This window comes from Mizuhopecten yessoensis, unplaced genomic scaffold (assembly GCF_002113885.1).
Source record: "Mizuhopecten yessoensis strain PY_sf001 unplaced genomic scaffold, ASM211388v2 scaffold10925, whole genome shotgun sequence".
Lineage (NCBI taxonomy): Eukaryota > Metazoa > Mollusca > Bivalvia > Pectinida > Pectinidae > Mizuhopecten > Mizuhopecten yessoensis.
Genome location: NW_018408790.1, coordinates 356596 through 376835, shown reverse-complemented (window position 1 = coordinate 376835; position 20240 = coordinate 356596). Strand labels below are relative to the sequence as shown.

Below are 20240 nucleotides of genomic sequence, written 5' to 3'. Positions count from 1 at the left end.
GTGTCAGACAGATGAGGACAGTTTGTCTATATCCTGGCTATACAAGTCCTCCCAAATCGAGCAAAAGGACCTTTTCCACATTACAAGAATTACTATAACTGTCAGATCTGATAGGACATTCTTTTGTCGAGATCAGACATCACTACACCCAAGGTCATAAGACTCCAATGATTTCCCCCCAATTCAGAGAAGGGTAAAAATGAATTCTGAATGTGTGTAATTTTTTGATAACATCAGTAATATTGTCGCATATGCTGAAATTCGAAGTTATACAAAAATGTTCTGTTATCGAAGACATGAAATAGGAACCAGTGACTTTAACATATTTTTCGATCAACGGTTGAAAATGATAAATGTAATTTAACACACCTATTGGAAGCCCACAATACATCAACTGATCATCCATTACAGATAAGACCCTACTTCTTGAAAACAAACTGGAGATTTTCAGTGTATTCATTATTTTTCAATAAAATCACTATTTTTTATTTGGACATTTGGAAAGCAGGGGGGAATTGGATAATTTGAGGTTTGGGAGATTTGATATTTGAGCTACAATGGGGAAGAGGTCAACAAGATATTTTGATGTGGGATACATTTTTTTACTTGAAGGATGTAACAAGGGTCTGTGATATTAGGGGGTCGAGAAAAAGTAATATTTGAGGGTTGGAGAGGGATGAGGCATTTGAGGGTTAGGGTATGTGATAGGTCAAGAAGGAGAGGGGAATTTTAGGGTTAGGTTATGTGATCGGTCAAGGAGGGGGAATTTTAGGGTTAGGTTATGTGATCGGTCAAGGAGGGGGAATTTTAGGGTTAGGTTATGTGATCGGTCAAGGAGGGGGCATTTTAGGGTTAGGTTATGTGATCGGTCAAGGAGGGGGCATTTTAGGGTTAGGTTATGTGATCGGTCAAGGAGGGGGCATTTTAGGGTTAGGTTATGTGATCGGTCAAGGAGGGGGCATTTTAGGGTTAGGTTATGTGATCGGTCAAGGAGGGGGCATTTTAGGGTTAGGTTATGTGATCGGTCAAGGAGGGGGCATTTTAGGGTTAGGTTATGTGATCGGTCAAGGAGGGGGCATTTGAGGGTTAGGTTATGTGATGTCAGGGGGTCAAGGAAATTGGATACTTACAGGTTGAGATGGGATATTTGGGGTTAAAAGTAGAAAGGCATATTTTAATGCTGAATTCGGCAGCAAGTGATAATTGATACTGAGGACATGATGTACAGGATACATTTTGGGTTTGGGAGATGTGGTATTTTAGGGGCTCAGGAGAGAAGAAATATTTGGAATAATGAAAAGAAGAAAACTTCAGTTATACAAGGATTTGAATTTGTTTTGGACAACTTCGATTAATGTAAGTTGTGAAATGGAGATGGAAACATTAATTCAGCGATTGTCACCTACGGACAGCAGCGTCCACAGATGTTGGGGGTGGGAGAAGGTAACAGATATATCCATTTCAGCCCGTTAGCCACGCTGGGTCAGGTAAAATCACGGGAAATAAGGACTCCATTGTAACTGGGACAACAGATTCAGTTACAACTCCTGATCTCAATGTGTTTAAAACAGTAAATTCTCTGTTCAATTATAACAATTGACTCGGAACTGTCGTAGTCTGCTGAACGTCACTACAGGGGAAATATTATGTTTCTTCAAAACATGGAAATTAAATAAAACATTTTTACTTTGTGTCTGTCCAAGATTGGACGGGATTTCGTAATTACGAAGGGCAACATCTTTGGTAGAAAAAAAAAGACTTCAGTATGCAAATTGTTCGTGGTTTAGCAATAATTAGCATGAAAATTGCTTGTGGTTAAAAAACAAACAATTTGCATACTACAGCCTTTTTTTCTACCAAAGATGTCACCCTTCGTAATTACAAAGTCCTGTCCAAGCAGCTGGCTTGAGCTCACCCGATCATGTACAAGTATTTAATGAGAAGGATCAAAGTCTGGACACGTGTATCGGAGGTGAAACCTTAGAGCAGTTGTTAGCTCCTTCAGTTTGAGGCTCGACACAAAGTACTCCAAACTTCGTCAGCGGAATGTATAAATTCTAAGGTGAATCAAGAAAGAATTTATTTGAACTATTTTCCTCCTAACTTTGAATTTGAATCAGATTAAGGTGCTGTATTCAATTTTAACACAAGATGCTAAATATACAATATGGAAAATATCCATACGTTCCAATAAGATTCATCGAGTTTTAGAAAATTGATAAAAAGCTAACAGATATCAGAAAGTACAGAATTTTTCAGAAATAATATGGTACATTTGGTTGTTTTTGGATCTATTGCAAATTTTGCAGACAGGGCAAGCAATGAAAATGATTCAGAATGCTGCCATGGCCAGTTAAATAAAATTATTAACTAGATATAATTCCGACAGTATTCACATCAATATTTGTCATATAAATTAAAATATTTATATGATATATTTCATCTGTAAACAAAACAAACAAAAAACATGTTACAGGTAACGTGCCATAAAAAAACAAAAAGTTTTTTTCATGAATCAATATTTGTGATCCACACAAACCAATGGCTATTAAGCTGTCAATAATCGGGGTGAGTCTCTCCAACAACAGGAAGAAAGTACATTTTAACGAGTGACTGGGTGCTTTGCCTGGCTAGTAAATCAATGTTGGTTAAAACTAGGTAATAAAATGTTCTAGGGTTGGTAAAAAAATCAAAGGTGCATGCCAAGATACCCGAAACACACTTTAAATTTTTTAATTTTGTTTGGCCTTGGTTTAAACTTGCTACGGCAATCTTTGCGGAGTTTTTTTTGTCAAGTCGCTGTATGTTGGGATGGCACTCAATATTTTTCACCCTCTTTTTGACATTGAAAAAGACCAAAATTACGTACATAATATATCATTGAATAGACAACATAAAAATATGGCATTTATTTTATTATTTTATCATTCCTGTATCACACTTAAAGAAGCATTGTTTAAAATTCATATTTGCCCGATGGTTTTGTTCTTACCCACCCACGAAAGTTTGAAAGGTTGGTATAAGTATGCTACCCGAAACTGATGAGAGTTCGGAGCCAGTATTCACAAATACGATTCGCCCTTTGTCTTCACGACAAAAGACTATTTTAGAAATTGTTTTGTTCTTTATAGATTTCTTGTCATATCTGGTATCGGAACAAAGGGAAAATGACGAAATCTACCCATGCCTCAGCTTGTAGTTAATGATTCTATCTCACATGATCTTGGGTTACAGTTCACAAATCTCTACAAAGATTTGAGACTGTTGACAATTACAAGCTTGTTCATTTCATAAAATCTAAACAAACTGAAATAGTAAGGAAAAAAGGCTAAACATGAAATGACAAATATGTCTTTCTTTTTTTTCCATTAACTGATAACCTAAAAGGTTAGATAAAAATTTACATCAATTTGTACAAAAGTAGGGAAAAAATCCTTATAAAAAATAGTCACACAGTATATTCATTTCAAGGTTAAAGTTTGATTTGGTACTGAAAATAAGAATTAGCTATCTCAGATACTACCACCATTCAATAATATGCATGAAACGGTGGTAAATGTTTTACGAAAGGAGCTGAAAGCCCTCCTTATTTGCTCAGGATGTATTGTGATACCCTGGATGTAGGGGGTGTTAGGGGTCAGAAAACAAGGGGTCACCAGGCTGGTGATACTCGTAACCGGAAACATTACTGTTGGCCACTGACGTACAACAATAGACCTGGATATTTAAGTCGGGGGACCCTCCCTTACTAACCCTGTAGCCCCTCCGATCAGGTGGCTTCACTTGGTATTTTGAATTTTAACGCTCAAGGTGATTTTGAAAGTAGTTATTCAATGTTGACTGTCATTAACAAGGAAAAACCTAAGCAATGATTTCCTATACATGTTAATTTATGCAAGTTATTGTCCAAATTACAAAAAATATTTAGAATAACTTGATTTTTTTTTTAAATCACTATTTAATAAAACAATTTCTAGATTTTGTAAAATGTGTATTTTACAAGAAAATCAAACAAACATTTGTACTGTATATAGAGAGAGAGACAGAGCCGACGTTGGTATCTCTGCGACCCGAGCATCTTATGGATAATGTATACAATGTATTGTTGCTTCATACTTCTTTGCCAATTATAAATAAAATTCTGTGCTATCCTTAAACAAATCCTGAAGTCCTGGGATTAGGTAAATTTTTACTGTAATAGCCCTTGAAATACAATTCCCCCCCCCCCCCCAAAAAAAACCCCATCTGTTTTCGCATTAAATTTTCTCAATTTCCAGAGAAGTAGTTTTCCCCAAAACAGCCTGAAAAAACACATGCTCAGTGTGTTTTACATATGATTGCTTTATCTTTGTCCTTAATTTTGATTAAAACCTAAACTCTGCATTAAAAACAATTTTCCCCAGTTTAATAATGAAACCAAAAACAGTTATTAGTAAATCAAATATATCTCAGATATATATACAGAAATTATACACTTTGGCAAAATCAAACTTTTACACCAATCCATTACAAAGTGGGTATTTTGACCCTTGACTTTTTGCATTTTCAAAGGTGAAATTACATTTTCCCCCGACATTTCGTAGGACAAACACATGTCAAAACGACCTGTTCTTCCAAACACAGAAGTCAAACCTAATTTTAGACAGTCAAAAACACTCCCAAGTGTTTAATACTGAAGCCATAAAGCCAATGCTATTCCTGCTTCAAAATGAAGTAAAACAATGCATGACCACCTCATCAAAATATTTTGAATATATATCTTCGTTATATTCCTATATATGATATTCAATACATTGGTCTTAATTCTTCCGTGGACCGAACTTTTATAATATCTACTAGTATTGCCGTTAGAATCTACTGAAAAGCTTTTCAGATTCATTTCGGCAATTAGTTCCTGTTTTGAACTTAAAATTTCCTTTAGTCAAAACAAACATTGGTTTCCATTTGTTTCAAATTAATTTTGTGTACCCAGAAATTTGCGTTGACTTGGATTTCTGCTTCTTTATGAAGAAATCTCCGCAAATTTCAATCGCATAAATCGGGACAAAAAAATCATTACAGCAACCTTAGTCGACTCACCTTCGCTCTTCCGTTTCTTAGAATCCAAATCAGATGTTGCAGATACACATAGGAACCTTTTAATTCCCATGATATGATAGTCAGGACCCTGAGGTAGACTTAAAAATACACAGTCCAATTACATCCACTTAAAACATTCATCCTCCAGTCCTTAAGTGAAATTGGGAAAAAAATCCACTCCTGATTGAATAATATATTAAGCTGATGGAATTGTAGCCACGTCTCCGAAGGAAAAAGCGCCAATGTTATCCGAAATAAGTTTCAATTTCTAATCTCGGAGCACTAAACTGTGTCAGGTGCTACAAGATTGGTTTCGCACTTACAATTAAGTTTTCCTTGATCTTCTAGAAGATTTTTTCTCAATATCTCAAAAGTAAATACCTACATGATTTGGGAAACTGCTAAAACAGGTTATGCCGATGAAAGTGTTACTTATTTTTGACCGAATATTTGTTCGGTTTGTAATGATATTTCAATCTTTGTTGCTGTATACAGCATCAATACACCAGCTATATACACTTTAATGAACAGAGAGAAAAAAATCTAGAAGATCACAATTTGTAACCTCTGGAATGAAAATGATGCATCTATAGACCCAAATGAAAAAAAATATCTATAAATATATATACAAAAATAAAATGTTAATTCCTGTGTATGAGAATAACAGTCACAATAACAGCACTATATATATTGAATCCGTACAGTTCACATCTAAAACTTCACTGGAGTAAAGGGTATCCGTCTGGGCTGATAATTGATAATGAATTTAAAATGCTGTGCATGGTCACTTGTATTTGTAGTCCAAGCTAGATCCACAGTGGTCATTCATCCCAATGGTCAAGCCTAACCCAGTAGCCCCTAATGGTCATTCATCCCTGCCCAGTGGTCAGTCATCCCTGTGGTCAGCTGATCATGTGAGTACTATACACAGGTGATAGAGTCTAGTAACCTGGTACACACAGTCTCATACTTCCATTCATAAAATAGATTTAGGCGAGTTGACTGACATCTGCCATAACCGGCCCCCTTGTCCTGGCTTAGTAGGGAGCTAGGTCAGCCCCTTTTGTTGATTGTGCAACCAAAGGGTCATTAGCATGTCTAACAGGTAGCCACAGCTGGAGTCATCCACCTGTAAAAAGGGCCCAGAGGCAGCCCCTATTTTATCAGCTACTAGTAATCCTTTAGATTATTAGCGAAAACAGTACAAGAAACAAAATCAAAACACCTGGGGTCACTTCCCTTAATTATATAATTCATTCACCCCTGAAATTTCATAATGAACTATTCCAACTTTTGAATTGGAAGAGTGCAAATGTGTTTTTAGGGGTGAACGAGTTAATATATATATATATATATATTGTAAGTAATCCCTTAAAGAAAATAAAACGTAAAAAACAACCAAGGCGACAGTTATTTCTCTTAGGGGGTCCTTGCATTGACAGTGAGATTATGACAGTGAATGACCTTTATTTGCCTGCTGGACATTGACAGAATTTCAAAATGATATTACCTACTTTGACAACATCACAAACCATTATTTAATGCTGTGGACTTCAGACTTCCCTAGGTAATGTGGCAATATTAATACCTTCATTGGATTAGGAAAATATTAATCAGAACATTACGGGGGAGGCCGTCCTTAAATGACCACAGCTGTTGATAGGACGTTAAACAATGCTAAACCTTATCAAACCAAATCTTGAACAATCCTTTTTTATCAATTAATTAATTTATTTATTCATTTATCTATTTATTTATTTTAAACTCTGTCTTTTGTTCAAAAACTTCTAATATTCAAATTATTAACCCATCCACATCAAATTTTGTATTGATCCTGGTACGTACTTCACTATCAAAACCACACACAATTCTATAAATACCCTACACCAATTTCTTTTAAATGCATAAATAATTTGGTCCATGTTAAAAAAAGGATTTTGTTTGTGAGTAATTTTTGTTTAAAAAAAATTATAATTACTTAAAAACAAACTTATTTATGAAATTATTTAAAATTGAAAATCATAACATTTAACGACAAAGGTAATATAACGTGTTGTATTTTTTGGGGGTGGGTGAGTTTGTTTCAAACTGTTTGCTTCCCACATTTACAAACAAACAATCCTTTTTTAAACGGTTTAAATGTTGACATTATAATAATATTTCATAACAAATGAGTTTCGGGGGGAAAAACGCACACAGTGAGCTGAATTAATTTGTCTTTTTTTTTTTTGAGAATTCTATGGAGCTCAACGTTTAAGTCAGTAGAAAGTTATTGAACAGAGTTGTCATTGTTAATTTCTTTAAAAAACATGTCAAACTAAACAGTACAGGAGACAATATTGCTTTACAGTGTAATCTGCTAATACGTCTGGAGGGTTGACCTTGTCTTTGTTTAACAAAAGAAAACCACAAACTGGGCTAAATTGCACTTTGCTGATAACAGTTGAATCGGACCCAAAAGAATAGAAGACTGTGTTACAATGCCGCAAAAAAACATATAAAGACTGTCTTTTAGCTGATTGCTTCCATTAGAAAGAAACCATTATGGGTACAAACGGTTATATAAAACAGCCCACGATTAAATCATTTACTCGTTCACTGACCCTATGGAAAAGCCTCTTGGATTATCTGAACTTTTAAAACTTTTAAATTGGTGAAAAAATAAAACACAATCTTACGAGAACGCGGGTCATCACTTTTCAAAACATGCTGGTATTGTGTTCAGGGCATTTAGAATTGCTCCGGGGCCTACATTTCACCGATTGAGATTAATATGTGGAAGTGGCCTTTATTTCGTGGTTAATTTACCCGAAATAAGTACGGCAAATCAATGGCACATATCGGAAAAACAGATTATACTTAGGGCAAAACTTTTAAACAAATTCTAAAAAGAATAAAATTGAACGGAAGGAAATATTGTGTTAGAACAACAGTTGCGAACAAAAAGTGTGTTTTCAAACACACAAGTGTTTTAGAAAACGATTATAATAAACGTTACACACCTCTGAATTTTCTCTGATTGTCATCAAAATTAGCCAGTCGTCTACCTACAAGGCCTTTCACCCCGATCATGTGACCTTTTTATTCAGAACAAGAATCGGTCAACCAGTTACCCGATGTCTGGATTACCAAGCCAGTCTTCATTGCCTCGGACCACATGGGTTCATTATCCTAATCAGAAAATAGCAGTTATATACATATGATTAGGATCCCTCCATCATCAGAATGTTATCCCTTGGTCCATGCTGGCTTAAATTATTTAGGTAGCTGAAATTACGCTAATCTAATAGACATTGTTATTGGCAGAATATTCGTTTTGAATAATTTAAAGATATATAGAAGAAACTCAAGGTCAGCAAGATGGCTTCAAGGGCACGAAACACCAATAACATAGAGTTGAGAAACATAACATGCAAAACTGATATATCACATATGACTATACTTAAAGACTTCATGTGAGTTTCCGTTTAGAAAATTTTACATAATGAGTTTAAGGGTTTATTTAATTTTTTATTTTAGCAACATTTGGTGAGCTAAAAGATTTTTCGAGTTTCATATATCTCATGAAATAGAAACTAATTTCAGACCCTTTTTATGCAAGGATCAAGACTTTTTTACAAATATCACAGAAAGCATGCCGAATACAAGCTCAATTGGCAATTTCTAAAAATTTGCCATCTTTACTTTATAACAATTATCAATTGTCTCTATTGGGTTGTCATATAGTATTCCCGAAACAGTATGGTGATCACGTGATAAATGGTGATCATGTGATAAATGGTGATCATGTGATAAATACATTACACATTAAGTAATATACATTTTTTACCGATACAATTTCCTGGATATATTTCATTCAAATCGTTATTAATGCCAGCCAATAAATGCACAGCTACAAATTAATGAAAGTACAGTCACTTCAAGAACGACTCGGACGAAGCTATTACCTGATCGCAATTAAAATGTCACTAGTTATAAGTTTGCAAGAATACATTTTTAAGCTCAAGGGTAAGACTGAACCGGGCCACCACATAGAGATATTTCCTTCTTAAACAAATTTTTTGAGTAATTCATAATCTCGATCCTTCAGAATTATTGACAGGAAATCACTGGTTATACATACCCCAGAGAAACCTTGTAATCCCTAATATTGATAAATAATCCTGTTAAGTGTTTATAACTGCATGACCAATCCTTGGAGGTAATATCATAAGAGACCAATCTCCCAAATCCCCCCCACCCCTCCCTTAGAGCACTTCCTGATAACCCTATGGGTGAAAATCACTCACAGACACCCTCCATCTACTACATATATACAATTCTATCCGAGCCCCCCTCCAGCCCCCCATGTGTTCATATTTACAACATTAGAAACAAATAATGTTCTTTAACATTACAATTAAGACTTTTTAAATTATTGATGTCCATTTTTTTTATTGCCGATTACTATAAAGAGTACTTTATTAAATACCCCCATCAAACTTGAATTTGCTTAACTATTCCTACTTCCTAAGGTCTGATAATGTTACCTCAAAGAACAGCACAAACAAAGCCATTAAAAAGTGTTATTTTTTCCATAATATAATTTGTATATATATATTATACACACATTATAGTTTTGTATTTCATTTTGAGCACGTGTAATCCCNCCCCCCCCCCCCCCCTCCCCCCATGAAAATGTCCAAAAATCTGCAAGCATGCCCAATGGGTGTGGCAACTCTTTGCTGAATTCCTCGGATAGGAGCGATCTTATTTCCTTGTGAAGGATGAAACTTGCAGAAGTTCCATGTAATACATGACCACCCTGTATCAAATAGACATTTAAATCATTACAATTTTTAATACCCAATTATATTTCTCAAAATAAAATACATTTTTATTCCATTAACATGAATCTTTGCTTTAAAACATAATTTCGTTATTCACAATTACATTTTCTATTGACAATCTTTATGAATACCTTCACATTTTGAAGGTATTTTAAATATCAAAGTATTGATATACAAATGTATATATAAATCATTCATTCATAAACTGAATACCAAATTATGAAATGTTTCTGTACCCATCCTAGCATATCCCAGGTTGAGTGAAATAATTACAGCTCCCTCCACTTCATGAGGTAATGCTCCCCTCCTCTCATGGTCAAATAATTACTGCGCCCTCCCAGGGTTCCTATTAATGACCACCCCCACCCTATCCCCCGTACCTCCAACATCAACAGGGTCTTGTAATTATTACTACCGGAACCCATGTTTCCGACCACAACAAGGTTACAAAGCATTACCGCACAAAGTAAAATGGATTTCCTGTCGTTTGGATAACACTTACGTAAGTTCTTTTAATCAGCTTTATTTTACTATCCCACCATGTGAAATTGTTAAATAAGATTGAGCGTTGGAGGTCAAGTGTGAGCTTGATTACAGGGAATTCAAGGTCAAAACATCAATTCACAGTCCTGCCCTTGAAATGATACAGAACTGAAAGTAAAGTCATTCATCCCTGAAATTTCAGAATGAACTCTTCCAACCTTTGAATTGGAAGAGTTTAAGTGTGTCTTCAGGGGTGAATGAGTTAAGATGAGACCAGCAGAAGGGGAAGGAACCATCTTGGTGTTTCCCAGAACTAGCCTTGTGCAATATGTTCCCATACTGTGTAGCCCTCCCATTAAGGAAGGGGCAATAAAATGGGAGGGGCATCAGAAAGTTGGTCAATGAATAGCCTCTGAAATTAACTCACCACCCCTAAAATTCCATAATGAACTATACCAACCTTTGAATTGGAAGAGCTCAAATGTGTTTTCAGGGGTGAATGAGTTTATCGCATCTGGGCTCAATAATACCAAGTTGTGAGTGCAAGACAAATTAACAGAAGGATGCTAAAAGTTTGATGTCATAAAACCTGTCCACCGAAGGTCAGTTAACAGGCAGGATTCAAGGTCGTTACAGAGCAGGTGTTTTAAAGTCCTGTTCAGGTGTGGTGTGTTCAGGTGTCAACATGTGGCAACTCTAACAGGCAGAAACACCTTGGACCGAGGTGTAATACAATCAACACACCACATGCACAGTTCGTTAGCAATGTCAGAGCTAGCCTTTTTAAAGGTTGTGTCTTCAGTAGGTAATAAATATTTATATCATGTTGAAATATCAGACAAAGCTTTCCAATGTGTTTGGTCCCATGCATAAAATTTGATGCACATTGATGTGCAGACAAGTATTTCAATATACTGCAATGATCAAAGACAATATATCGCTGACAGGTACAAAGAGTTCTCTATTAATTACTTTATGAGAGATAGTTCTTAATTTTGAGTAGAACATCAAGCATTGCTTAGTTTGTGTAGACTTTCAGCATTACTAAGTATGGGTAGACATTCAGCATTACTTAGTTTGGGTAGACTTTCAGCATTCCTTAGTTAGTGCAGACCTTAAGCATTGCTTAGTTTGATTAGCGATGTATATTAATTATTAGGTCTGAACTTTGAAGACGATATAAAGCTTTTGTGCTTTGACAATAGCCAAAATCAAATATATATGCATTGCATGCAGAACAACACAGTGCTCTTAATTTTGTTTGTTTTGTAAGTAAATCTTTTTCTTTTTCATGTCACTTTTAAAGTAATCCTCATTATATTTCATAAGTATCAGGAAGGAGATATTTCAGTATCATATATTCCTTTCCATTCCTCAGGACGTAGTATAACTATAGAAGTCGAGTCTGATGGACCTCATTCAGGTGGGTTTTTTGAGGACTTTCTGGGGTGGAAATGGGACTCATTCCATATAGAAAGTATTTCATATTTACAATTAATACCTGAAATTTAGAGTTTCATCCCAAAAATTTCTTTCACAATTGTTATATGTTCTTCCTAAATTTAGTCAAAAAGGCTCCATCAAAATTTAACGAAAAAGAAGCCCTCGACTATTAATGTACGTAGGCCTGAGTGGTTTTGGTCAAGGCTTGCCAGAAAACAAAATCAGACGAGTAAGGTCCATCCTTGTATATAAACGAACAACGCTGAGGTTCAACTGGTAAATTGTTTGGAATGTGATAAACACAAGCGTTCTAGGTCACAGTGTCTCAGACTACCTGTGACTCTTCTCTCAGTATACCTAGGTCACAGGCTCTCAGACAGGTCACATGGTTCATCACCCCCCAAGGTCACAGGTGTAAACATTGTCAACGGGGGTCCTTCCATATATATCTTTAAAAGATTCGCTGGCTCCTAATCTGGGTTCTAAAATGGAGTACTACATAAGTAAAATTCCAAGGAACAAAGATCAATTATATGTACTCCCTCAAGAAGGATTACTGAAGAACTACATACCACAAAAAAAAAATCTTGCCTTTTTTGTCTGTATAAATATAAACCTGCATTTGTTAACACTATATTAAATAGGCCAACTGAGAATGAATGATTCGATATGTGGATATTACAAGCTAAATACATTCCAATCATAAGGATTGGTTATTTCAAACATTTCTGAAATATTTTTATATAGCAGTGTTATCTCCAACAGGGGGGGGGGATTGTGCACATATAAATTATAGAAAAAAATGGTTTGTAAACAGGGCTTTTCTGGGACATAATAAATTACATTCTTTCTTTCTGGAAAACTTACGACAACTTTTAGTTTACCCATAATATTTTACTCTTGACCTGTCTGATCGTAAGATCCAGGATTTCTGTTGAAAACACACGGGTTTGACTTATTCTGCTCATGGTTTCAAACTCATAAGCTCTTATTTAATGAAGATAGAATTTCTTGCTTAAATGTTAATCTTTGAATTTTGACGGAAGAAAAAAAATAATAAAAAAAAATAATCATAAAGCAATGAAAATAGAATAAAATCTCTTGCTTAAATATTAATCTTTGAATTTCAACGGAAGAAAAATGTAACAATTTTTTTTTTACTTTATATTTTCATGCATCAAGAAATGAATATAATATACTGCAGTCGTATTTTCCTAAAATCCTCAATCTTACGATTGAAGTAGGTAATCCGAACCCTTAATTAGAAGATCCTTGGGGGATTCCCAATCTCATTACCAGTATAACACCACCACTACTTGTGTATATCCAGACTCTACAGCTGATATTGCTTAGGCCAAACAAAAAATATAATCTGTTTAGGGTTGCATTGGCAAAAAAACTAGGGTAGGTAGGTTGGATTTGTTTTTTTTGTGTGTATATTTTTGGTCATGTGATTATGACCATACTATTGTATGTAAAACAAAGAATTACATAAACAAGGTTCATTTGGAGGCAAATTGTGCTCCATTTGATGACATTTAGTGCCAACACGGAGCTGGAAGCCATTTTAAAAGGCAAGGAACCTTCTGAAATTCGAAAATCAGCGGGGTTTTTAAAAAAAAAAAATCAGGTTTTTTTCATCAAAAAGTTTTGGGTCGGGGGTAAAAAGTTAGGGTCCGTTGGGAACCCTAAACAGCCACCTTTTTTTTTGGCCTTAAAAGATTTCAATATGACGTACTGTATTTCACCTAATAATAGAGCCAGAGCAGGTAAATGATGACTAAGCGCCTTTATTTAATTCATTCACCCCTGAAATTTCATAATGAACTATTCTAACCTTTGAATTGTAAGAGCTCAAATGTATCTTCAGGGGTGAATGGGTTTACACATTTTTCCTCAAACAGCACAGGCCTAGCTTGTAGAAAATGTTCCCCCTGACCGCAACATGTATTCCATGTATTCCCGAGTTGAATCCCCAGTTAATGAAGGTGTGATATCACTCTGACAGATTACATAGGTCATACACTGTGTCAGCAAGCCTCTGTTTTCATACTAAATATTCATCTGAACTGATACAGTGCCATTGTATTAGTGAAAGTTGTTTAACCAACAGGACATTTTCTGTAAAATTATAAGATCCGGCAAACAGAGAGAAAAAAAATAATCCAGAAATGTTTACGATAAATATTTTTGTTATAATTATAAAATACCTTAGGGCATCTTCATAAGAGCAGGCTTCCTCTTTACGTCAAATACATTAGTTTTACATACCGCATCCAAAATCTTATTAGGAAGTTTTCCGTGACTTTAAGAGACTTTCATTTATTTATCTGTATATCAACCCATTAGATTTAACTGCACCACCTACCGATAGACGTCACTGACGGAGAATATCTCGTAACTTACAAGCTACCCATCCCTTACGGATATTTTTGTGCACCGTAACTGCATATAAATGTATATCTGAAACCATGTTAAAGGTATTATTATGCTTTATCCTGGATAAACAACTTGAAAATTAGTTCTGTTAATTTGGGCGGGAATGGAAACGGAGATAAGGAAATCAACTTCTTTTTCTGCTAACACCAAATGTTCTATATGTAATAAATAGAGGTTTTCTTGGTGCACTCGCTGATATGGAGGTATGGAAGAAATGTGACTTCATCATTTCACTAAGTACATTCCAACCGAACCACTTAATATTTTACATCTTTAATCTACATTCCTGGCTGTGATGAGGAGCCAGCGCACACACTTCTACACCAGACATGCATCCCCCCCACACACAAGGCAACAGTTTTGAATATTGAGTTCAAATTTATTACAAAGTCCAACAGATTCTAAATGTCTCCGTTTCTATCTATCTTCTGTCTTTTCTCTTCCCCTTTTCTTTCTGTTATTTTGTGGGTGTCTGAGTGAAAGTGTGTGAATGGGTATCATATCTGTTTCATATCTGTGTCATATTTTGTCATTGTACACATTGTATTGTTTTGTTATATATTGAGGAAAGCATCTAGTAGCCTCCTGGTTGTATGCAATCCTCGTTAAAGGGATAAAGAATTTCATTAAATAAACAGTCGTCATATTGATACAACTGTGGTCTTACATGAACAAAATGGACAATTTTGAAAACTCAAAAGCATCAATGGGAAGCGTCTTTCCAAAACGGAAATGAATCAAATTCATGCAATTGGTTGTAGCTAAATCATAACAATAATTTACATATTTTTTAAGATACTGAAACTTTCGCAAAATTGTTCATTTTGGTATGTTTGTGTTTTACGTCCTTTTTACAGCTATGGTCGTTAAAGGACATGCCAGGTTTTGGTGGTGGAGGAAATCCGGAGATCCTGGAATAAAACACTGATCTACGGCCAGTACCTTGTTCAACCTAAGGGTACAGTTGTACCATGTATATAACTTAAGATTCCGATTGTAAATCTTGACCCGGACAAATATGGTGAAATGGCCATCTCAAATGCTGTAAGCTAATTAAACAAAGTTTTTGGAAGACACTTAAGGTTTTTCCAAATCTTCCTCTGTAAAACATTTAACTCATTCATCCCTACATATTTAAACTGGACTTGCCCAGTTTTTGATCCTGTGAGGTTCAAATGTGACTTTAGGGGTGAATGAGTTAACTTGAATCAGAATTAAGATATGAGTTGAGCATACCTGTAAATTTAAATGCAACAATTTTGCAAGTGTGTAAAAGATATACATTGATCAGGCTGCTTTACAAGCGTCAGCTGTAGGGAATTTCCCTTTTAACTCGGCGATAGAGCGTCGGGCTAGAGCCAAGGGTCCTGGGTTCGAGCCCAAACGACGGCACTGTCTTAATCACTATTCCTCAACCTTACTACAAGTGCATTCATAAGAAATCAAACCCACAATCATTGCTGACTGTTCTTAACAGCAGAGATGCTTTTAATAAACCCTTTCAACACTGTAGACCATAATGGACTCGTCCAGATCAATGCATGGTAGAGTCTACTAAAGTTACATAGGGGTGAAAGGGTTAAGGATGCACAGCTATTTGTCCTTAGTGTTGTTATGGGGACCCTTAATTAGTCTCACAAGTCTCTTAACATTCAAAAGGGGGGAAATACACAATATTTGGAAATAAATTAAATAATTTATGTTTTCATTTTGGTAAGAACTAAATAGTACAAATGACCTGGATTATAAACAATTTTGTTCAACATTGCTGACATTATTATTTGTTGCAATAGAAATAGTTTTACTTTGTTGCTTAATAATAATAGATCAAAGACATTTTTTGACAAGTTTCAAAGATGGACAGAGTGAATTTATTTCAGCCAACTGCACCAGGATAACCACCTTATAGGGGGGGAAACGGTTTTTGGGATGGGGTGCAATGAGGGTTTCAACCCAAGAGGTGGATGCTAGTCAGCAGTGCACTAAGAATGCACTATAACTAAGGAAGGACGGTGGATGTGTTCCACGGTGGAAGTGTTCAATTGAGGACGGTCATAAGATGGGTGGGGGGTGACTTTGTGGCGAGCAGGGTATTTAGGAGATAGTTTGGACTGTAGTATTTTGTTCTGATATATAGTTTCATATACCGGTAAATCTCAGTGCTTTATTTTACCTAAATTTTACAACAGACTGTTCCTACACGCAATGAAAAATATAGCATTATTTTTTTTGATTTTGGGGATATCTTTCTCATTTTCTGTCATTTTGGGAAAATAAGGCATGTTTTAGCTAAGAGAAACATTCTGTATTCAGCTATAAAACTGAGCAAAAATATCACTTGTATCTTTATTTCAAAGTTATACTGAATTATTTTACATCAAAGTTCACTTTGATATGATATAATTTACATTTATTTTCATATTAGCTATCTGAAGCAGCTGTAAATTTCAGACAACAGAAAATACACATGTTTGAAATCAGTCGAATATATATCTTAATGCTGATTCTTGATAAGCCAAAACTGGTAGGGGTGTCCCAATTTGGGTACAGCTACACCTGTTTCGCAATTACGTAACCATGACTATATTTCCAGGTTTATTTTTAGAACCATGCGCCGGAAATATCAATTTTTATCAAAATGAAAAGATACGGATATCTATTAGGAAAAGTGAATAAAAATTACTGGGATTGGTACTATGGTATGAAATACATCAATATTTCACTAAAAAGTGTCTCTATTTGGGTGCTGTAACGTTAAATTTGAAAAGTCCCATTTATTCATAAGGCCAGACAAAAAAAATGTGTTTCCTGTAACATGTTGGAAAAATTAAGGGTAGGTAGGTATATTACAAATTTTATTTCAACAAATAATTTTAAATGGTTTATCTTCCATCTTTGCATATTGCAGAGTTATCTTCTCTTGGGAGCAGGTATCGATTGTTACGTCATTGGTTTGTGAGAAAAAATTACGTCATTTTCTCAAAAATTCATGATGTTACTCGCACAAACCAATGACGTAACAATCAATCCCTGCTCCCAAAAGAAGATACCTCTGCAATACGCAAAGACGGAATAGGAGAGTGATCATGACTTTAAACACGAAATACTTTTTGTTAGGCCTAAGTAAGTTTTACCTGTTTTATCTATCTCATCAGTGTTTTGGTTTTAACGTGTATCCCGATTCCTCAACCAATACCTTGGAATTCCATCTCTTAAATAAAATTATATAACACGGAAACAGCAAAAATAACCTGACATATAACAAGGTTTAATATTACAGAGGACCTGCATATATATATTTAACAAATCCCTGGATACCAAAGAAAATTACTTCATTTTTTTAACAATATCAAATGAAGCTGTAATGTTACAGTACCCAAATTGGGACACTTTTTAGGGAAATATTGATGTATTTCATACCATAGTACCGATCCCAGTAATTTTTGTTCACTTTTCCAAAATAGATATCGTTATCTTTTCATTTTGATAAAAAATGATATTTCCGGTGCATGGTTCTTTAAATAAACCCGGAAATATAGTGAGGGTTACGTAATCGCGAAACAGGTGTAGCTGTACCCTAATCAGGACACCCCTACCAGTTTTGGCTTATATTTGGAGATGAAAAAAGTATTTATCAGAACATATAGCATATCTTTGAAATATTTAGGAGTCAATGGTCGTTCTGAATGAATTTCTTTTCCAAACTACCATTAGTTGTGAAATAGTAGGATTGTGAAAAAATCACATTCAAAATTTGAAAATCAATAAAGTCGCATAGCGCATCAATTTAGAATGTTACATTTTCATCATTATTTACAAACTAAAACTGTGATTGCAACCATAAGTGGCAGTAAATAAAATTCATATAATGTTTTATTGGTATATAAGCATCTTTAAATCAATATTTTCAATTTGATAATACTTCTTTGCACAGCATGCAAATTTCTTTTGACTTTCTCCTTCAAGTGTCCTGATTTGGGTACTGTCCCGATTTGGGTACTGTGATGGTAGGACGCAGATAACTCCATATTAAGTAATATATAAGTCACAAAAATGTTAAAGGGAACCTGAAATTAGAAGTTTTTAATAAAACATTTTTATTAATTAACACTACTTACAATATAGTCTGTATCAGACACAAATGAGATGAAATTTGGTAAACTTATTCTAACTGTGGGGTAATTTGGAAAAGTAGATGTGGGGACACTCAGACACTAATAAGTATTCAGCATTTCTTGGGCAGAAAATCTGTTTCATTTTTTGCAATATTTTATGTATTTCAACATTAATATTTTGGAAACCCCACATTGTAAATACTGACAAATATTCAATAATGGGATCTTCGGGTTCAGATCAATTTGTAAGGTGGAACTCGTCTGAAGAAAGAGTTGACCTCATTTTTTTTTGCAATACACAAGCTATACTAGTTAAACACACAGCGGAGTAAACCACTGGTGACATTATAAAAACTATTGACATTTGAATTTGATATGCAAATTTACGTTCACAATTGAATTAATTGTGCATGCACAATCGACGAGACGACATCTAATATATTTACAACAACCAATTTGGCAAGAACGTGAAATAGGCCATCATGATTATTAGTGTTGATCAAAATCTGTGTCATGCTTAGCTTGCTACCTGTGTCTGGTCGGCAAACTCATTACGAATCACCACAGCATTTGACCACTCATCGTCTGCTTGAAGTAACAAATGATGTACTTGTAACTGCATTTGCATATTGTAGTACAAATTACGAAGACTTGAGACATGACACTGACGTATAATAACTTTTAAAACTTGGACCGAATGCCCCCTCTAAAATGTGTTCGATGTCAAAACAAACACACACAAGTGCATCGCGAATGCCCCACTTTCTCGACTAGTTCAGGTGTTTTCTCTGTATATTATCCCAACAATTCTCGCAAAACAGCAACACACACTATTCTACTTTATTGGGAATAATTAGAGGCGAGGCAAATTGTTGTTTCCAGGTGTTATAACTTGGATAAATGCCAATTAAAAAACACCGTGGACATCACAGGAAGTGGCGACCGCCATTTTCGATGTCTGACATATTTTTGGCCTTTCATCAAACTTAGGGCTGTGAAGCTGGATGAGGACGCCTGGATCCCAGGGTATCATACACTCAGTGGATAGTATACTATTCAAGCATCACTCACCTTATTTATATTGGTGGAATTTCCTTCCTCCATTGAATTACACGCTCATAAATCTGTGTGCATTCGCACAGGAAATAACCAAACCCATATTTTTCCATGTGTAGAAGCGACCTATCCTCGTTCCCACCACGTGTTGAACACCTAACGGGGACGAGGCTGTTTTCATTTTTTTGGCGGCTTTGCCCCCGTGGTCTGACTCAACTTATCTGGAAAGTGACCACAACTTTGACAAATCTTTGAATATTTTCAGTTAAATACACTGCAAGTAGGTTAGCAGGACTACTTTAGAGTACGCTTTATAAGTAGCCTAATACAAAAGTAAGTTCACCTGCCACCAGCGGGGTACCTATAGATAGCATGTCAGGCTGATCATATTGTATAAACTAGCACAGATAGAAGTCATCTCAAATTCATTTGTAATCTTATACTATAATAAGAACAGAGTATCCTTTTCTTGTCCATCTGTCTTTCTATTCCTTTCTTTTTATCGTTCTTTAATTCTTTTTCTTTTCCTTTAACTCGGCCTTTCTTTCTTTCTTAATTCTTTTTTTCTTTTCGTTGGTTTTAATTTCTAATTTCTTTCTTTCTTGTCTTTCCTTTAATTTTCGTTTTTAGTATTCCTCGTCTTTGTGTTTTTTTGTTAAGCTGTTAATTCTTTTTCCTTTTTTTCAGCATTCAAGATCCTTTTTTCTGTTTTAGGCGGTTTTCTTCATATCTTGTCAGTCCCTTCTTACACACACACCCGTATATCATTATCATTTCCCTACCGTTCAAGCTCTTT

The 20240-nt window shown here is 35.1% G+C and overlaps 1 protein-coding gene across 3 annotated transcripts in view; it reads right to left on the bottom strand.

Moving 5' to 3' along the window:
* Nucleotides 1-20240, bottom strand: part of LOC110463777 (tyrosine-protein kinase SRK2-like) — a 129327-nt gene that overhangs the window by 40415 nt on the left and 68672 nt on the right. Inside the window, exon 1 of one of the 3 annotated variants that reach the window (XM_021518633.1) lies at nt 19460-19977. The exons of the other annotated variants lie outside the window; for them this stretch is intronic. The gene's annotated coding sequence lies outside the window, so the exon portion shown is untranslated. Of the gene's footprint in view, nt 1-19459; nt 19978-20240 lie in introns of those variants that run through there. 3 annotated transcript variants of the gene reach the window in all.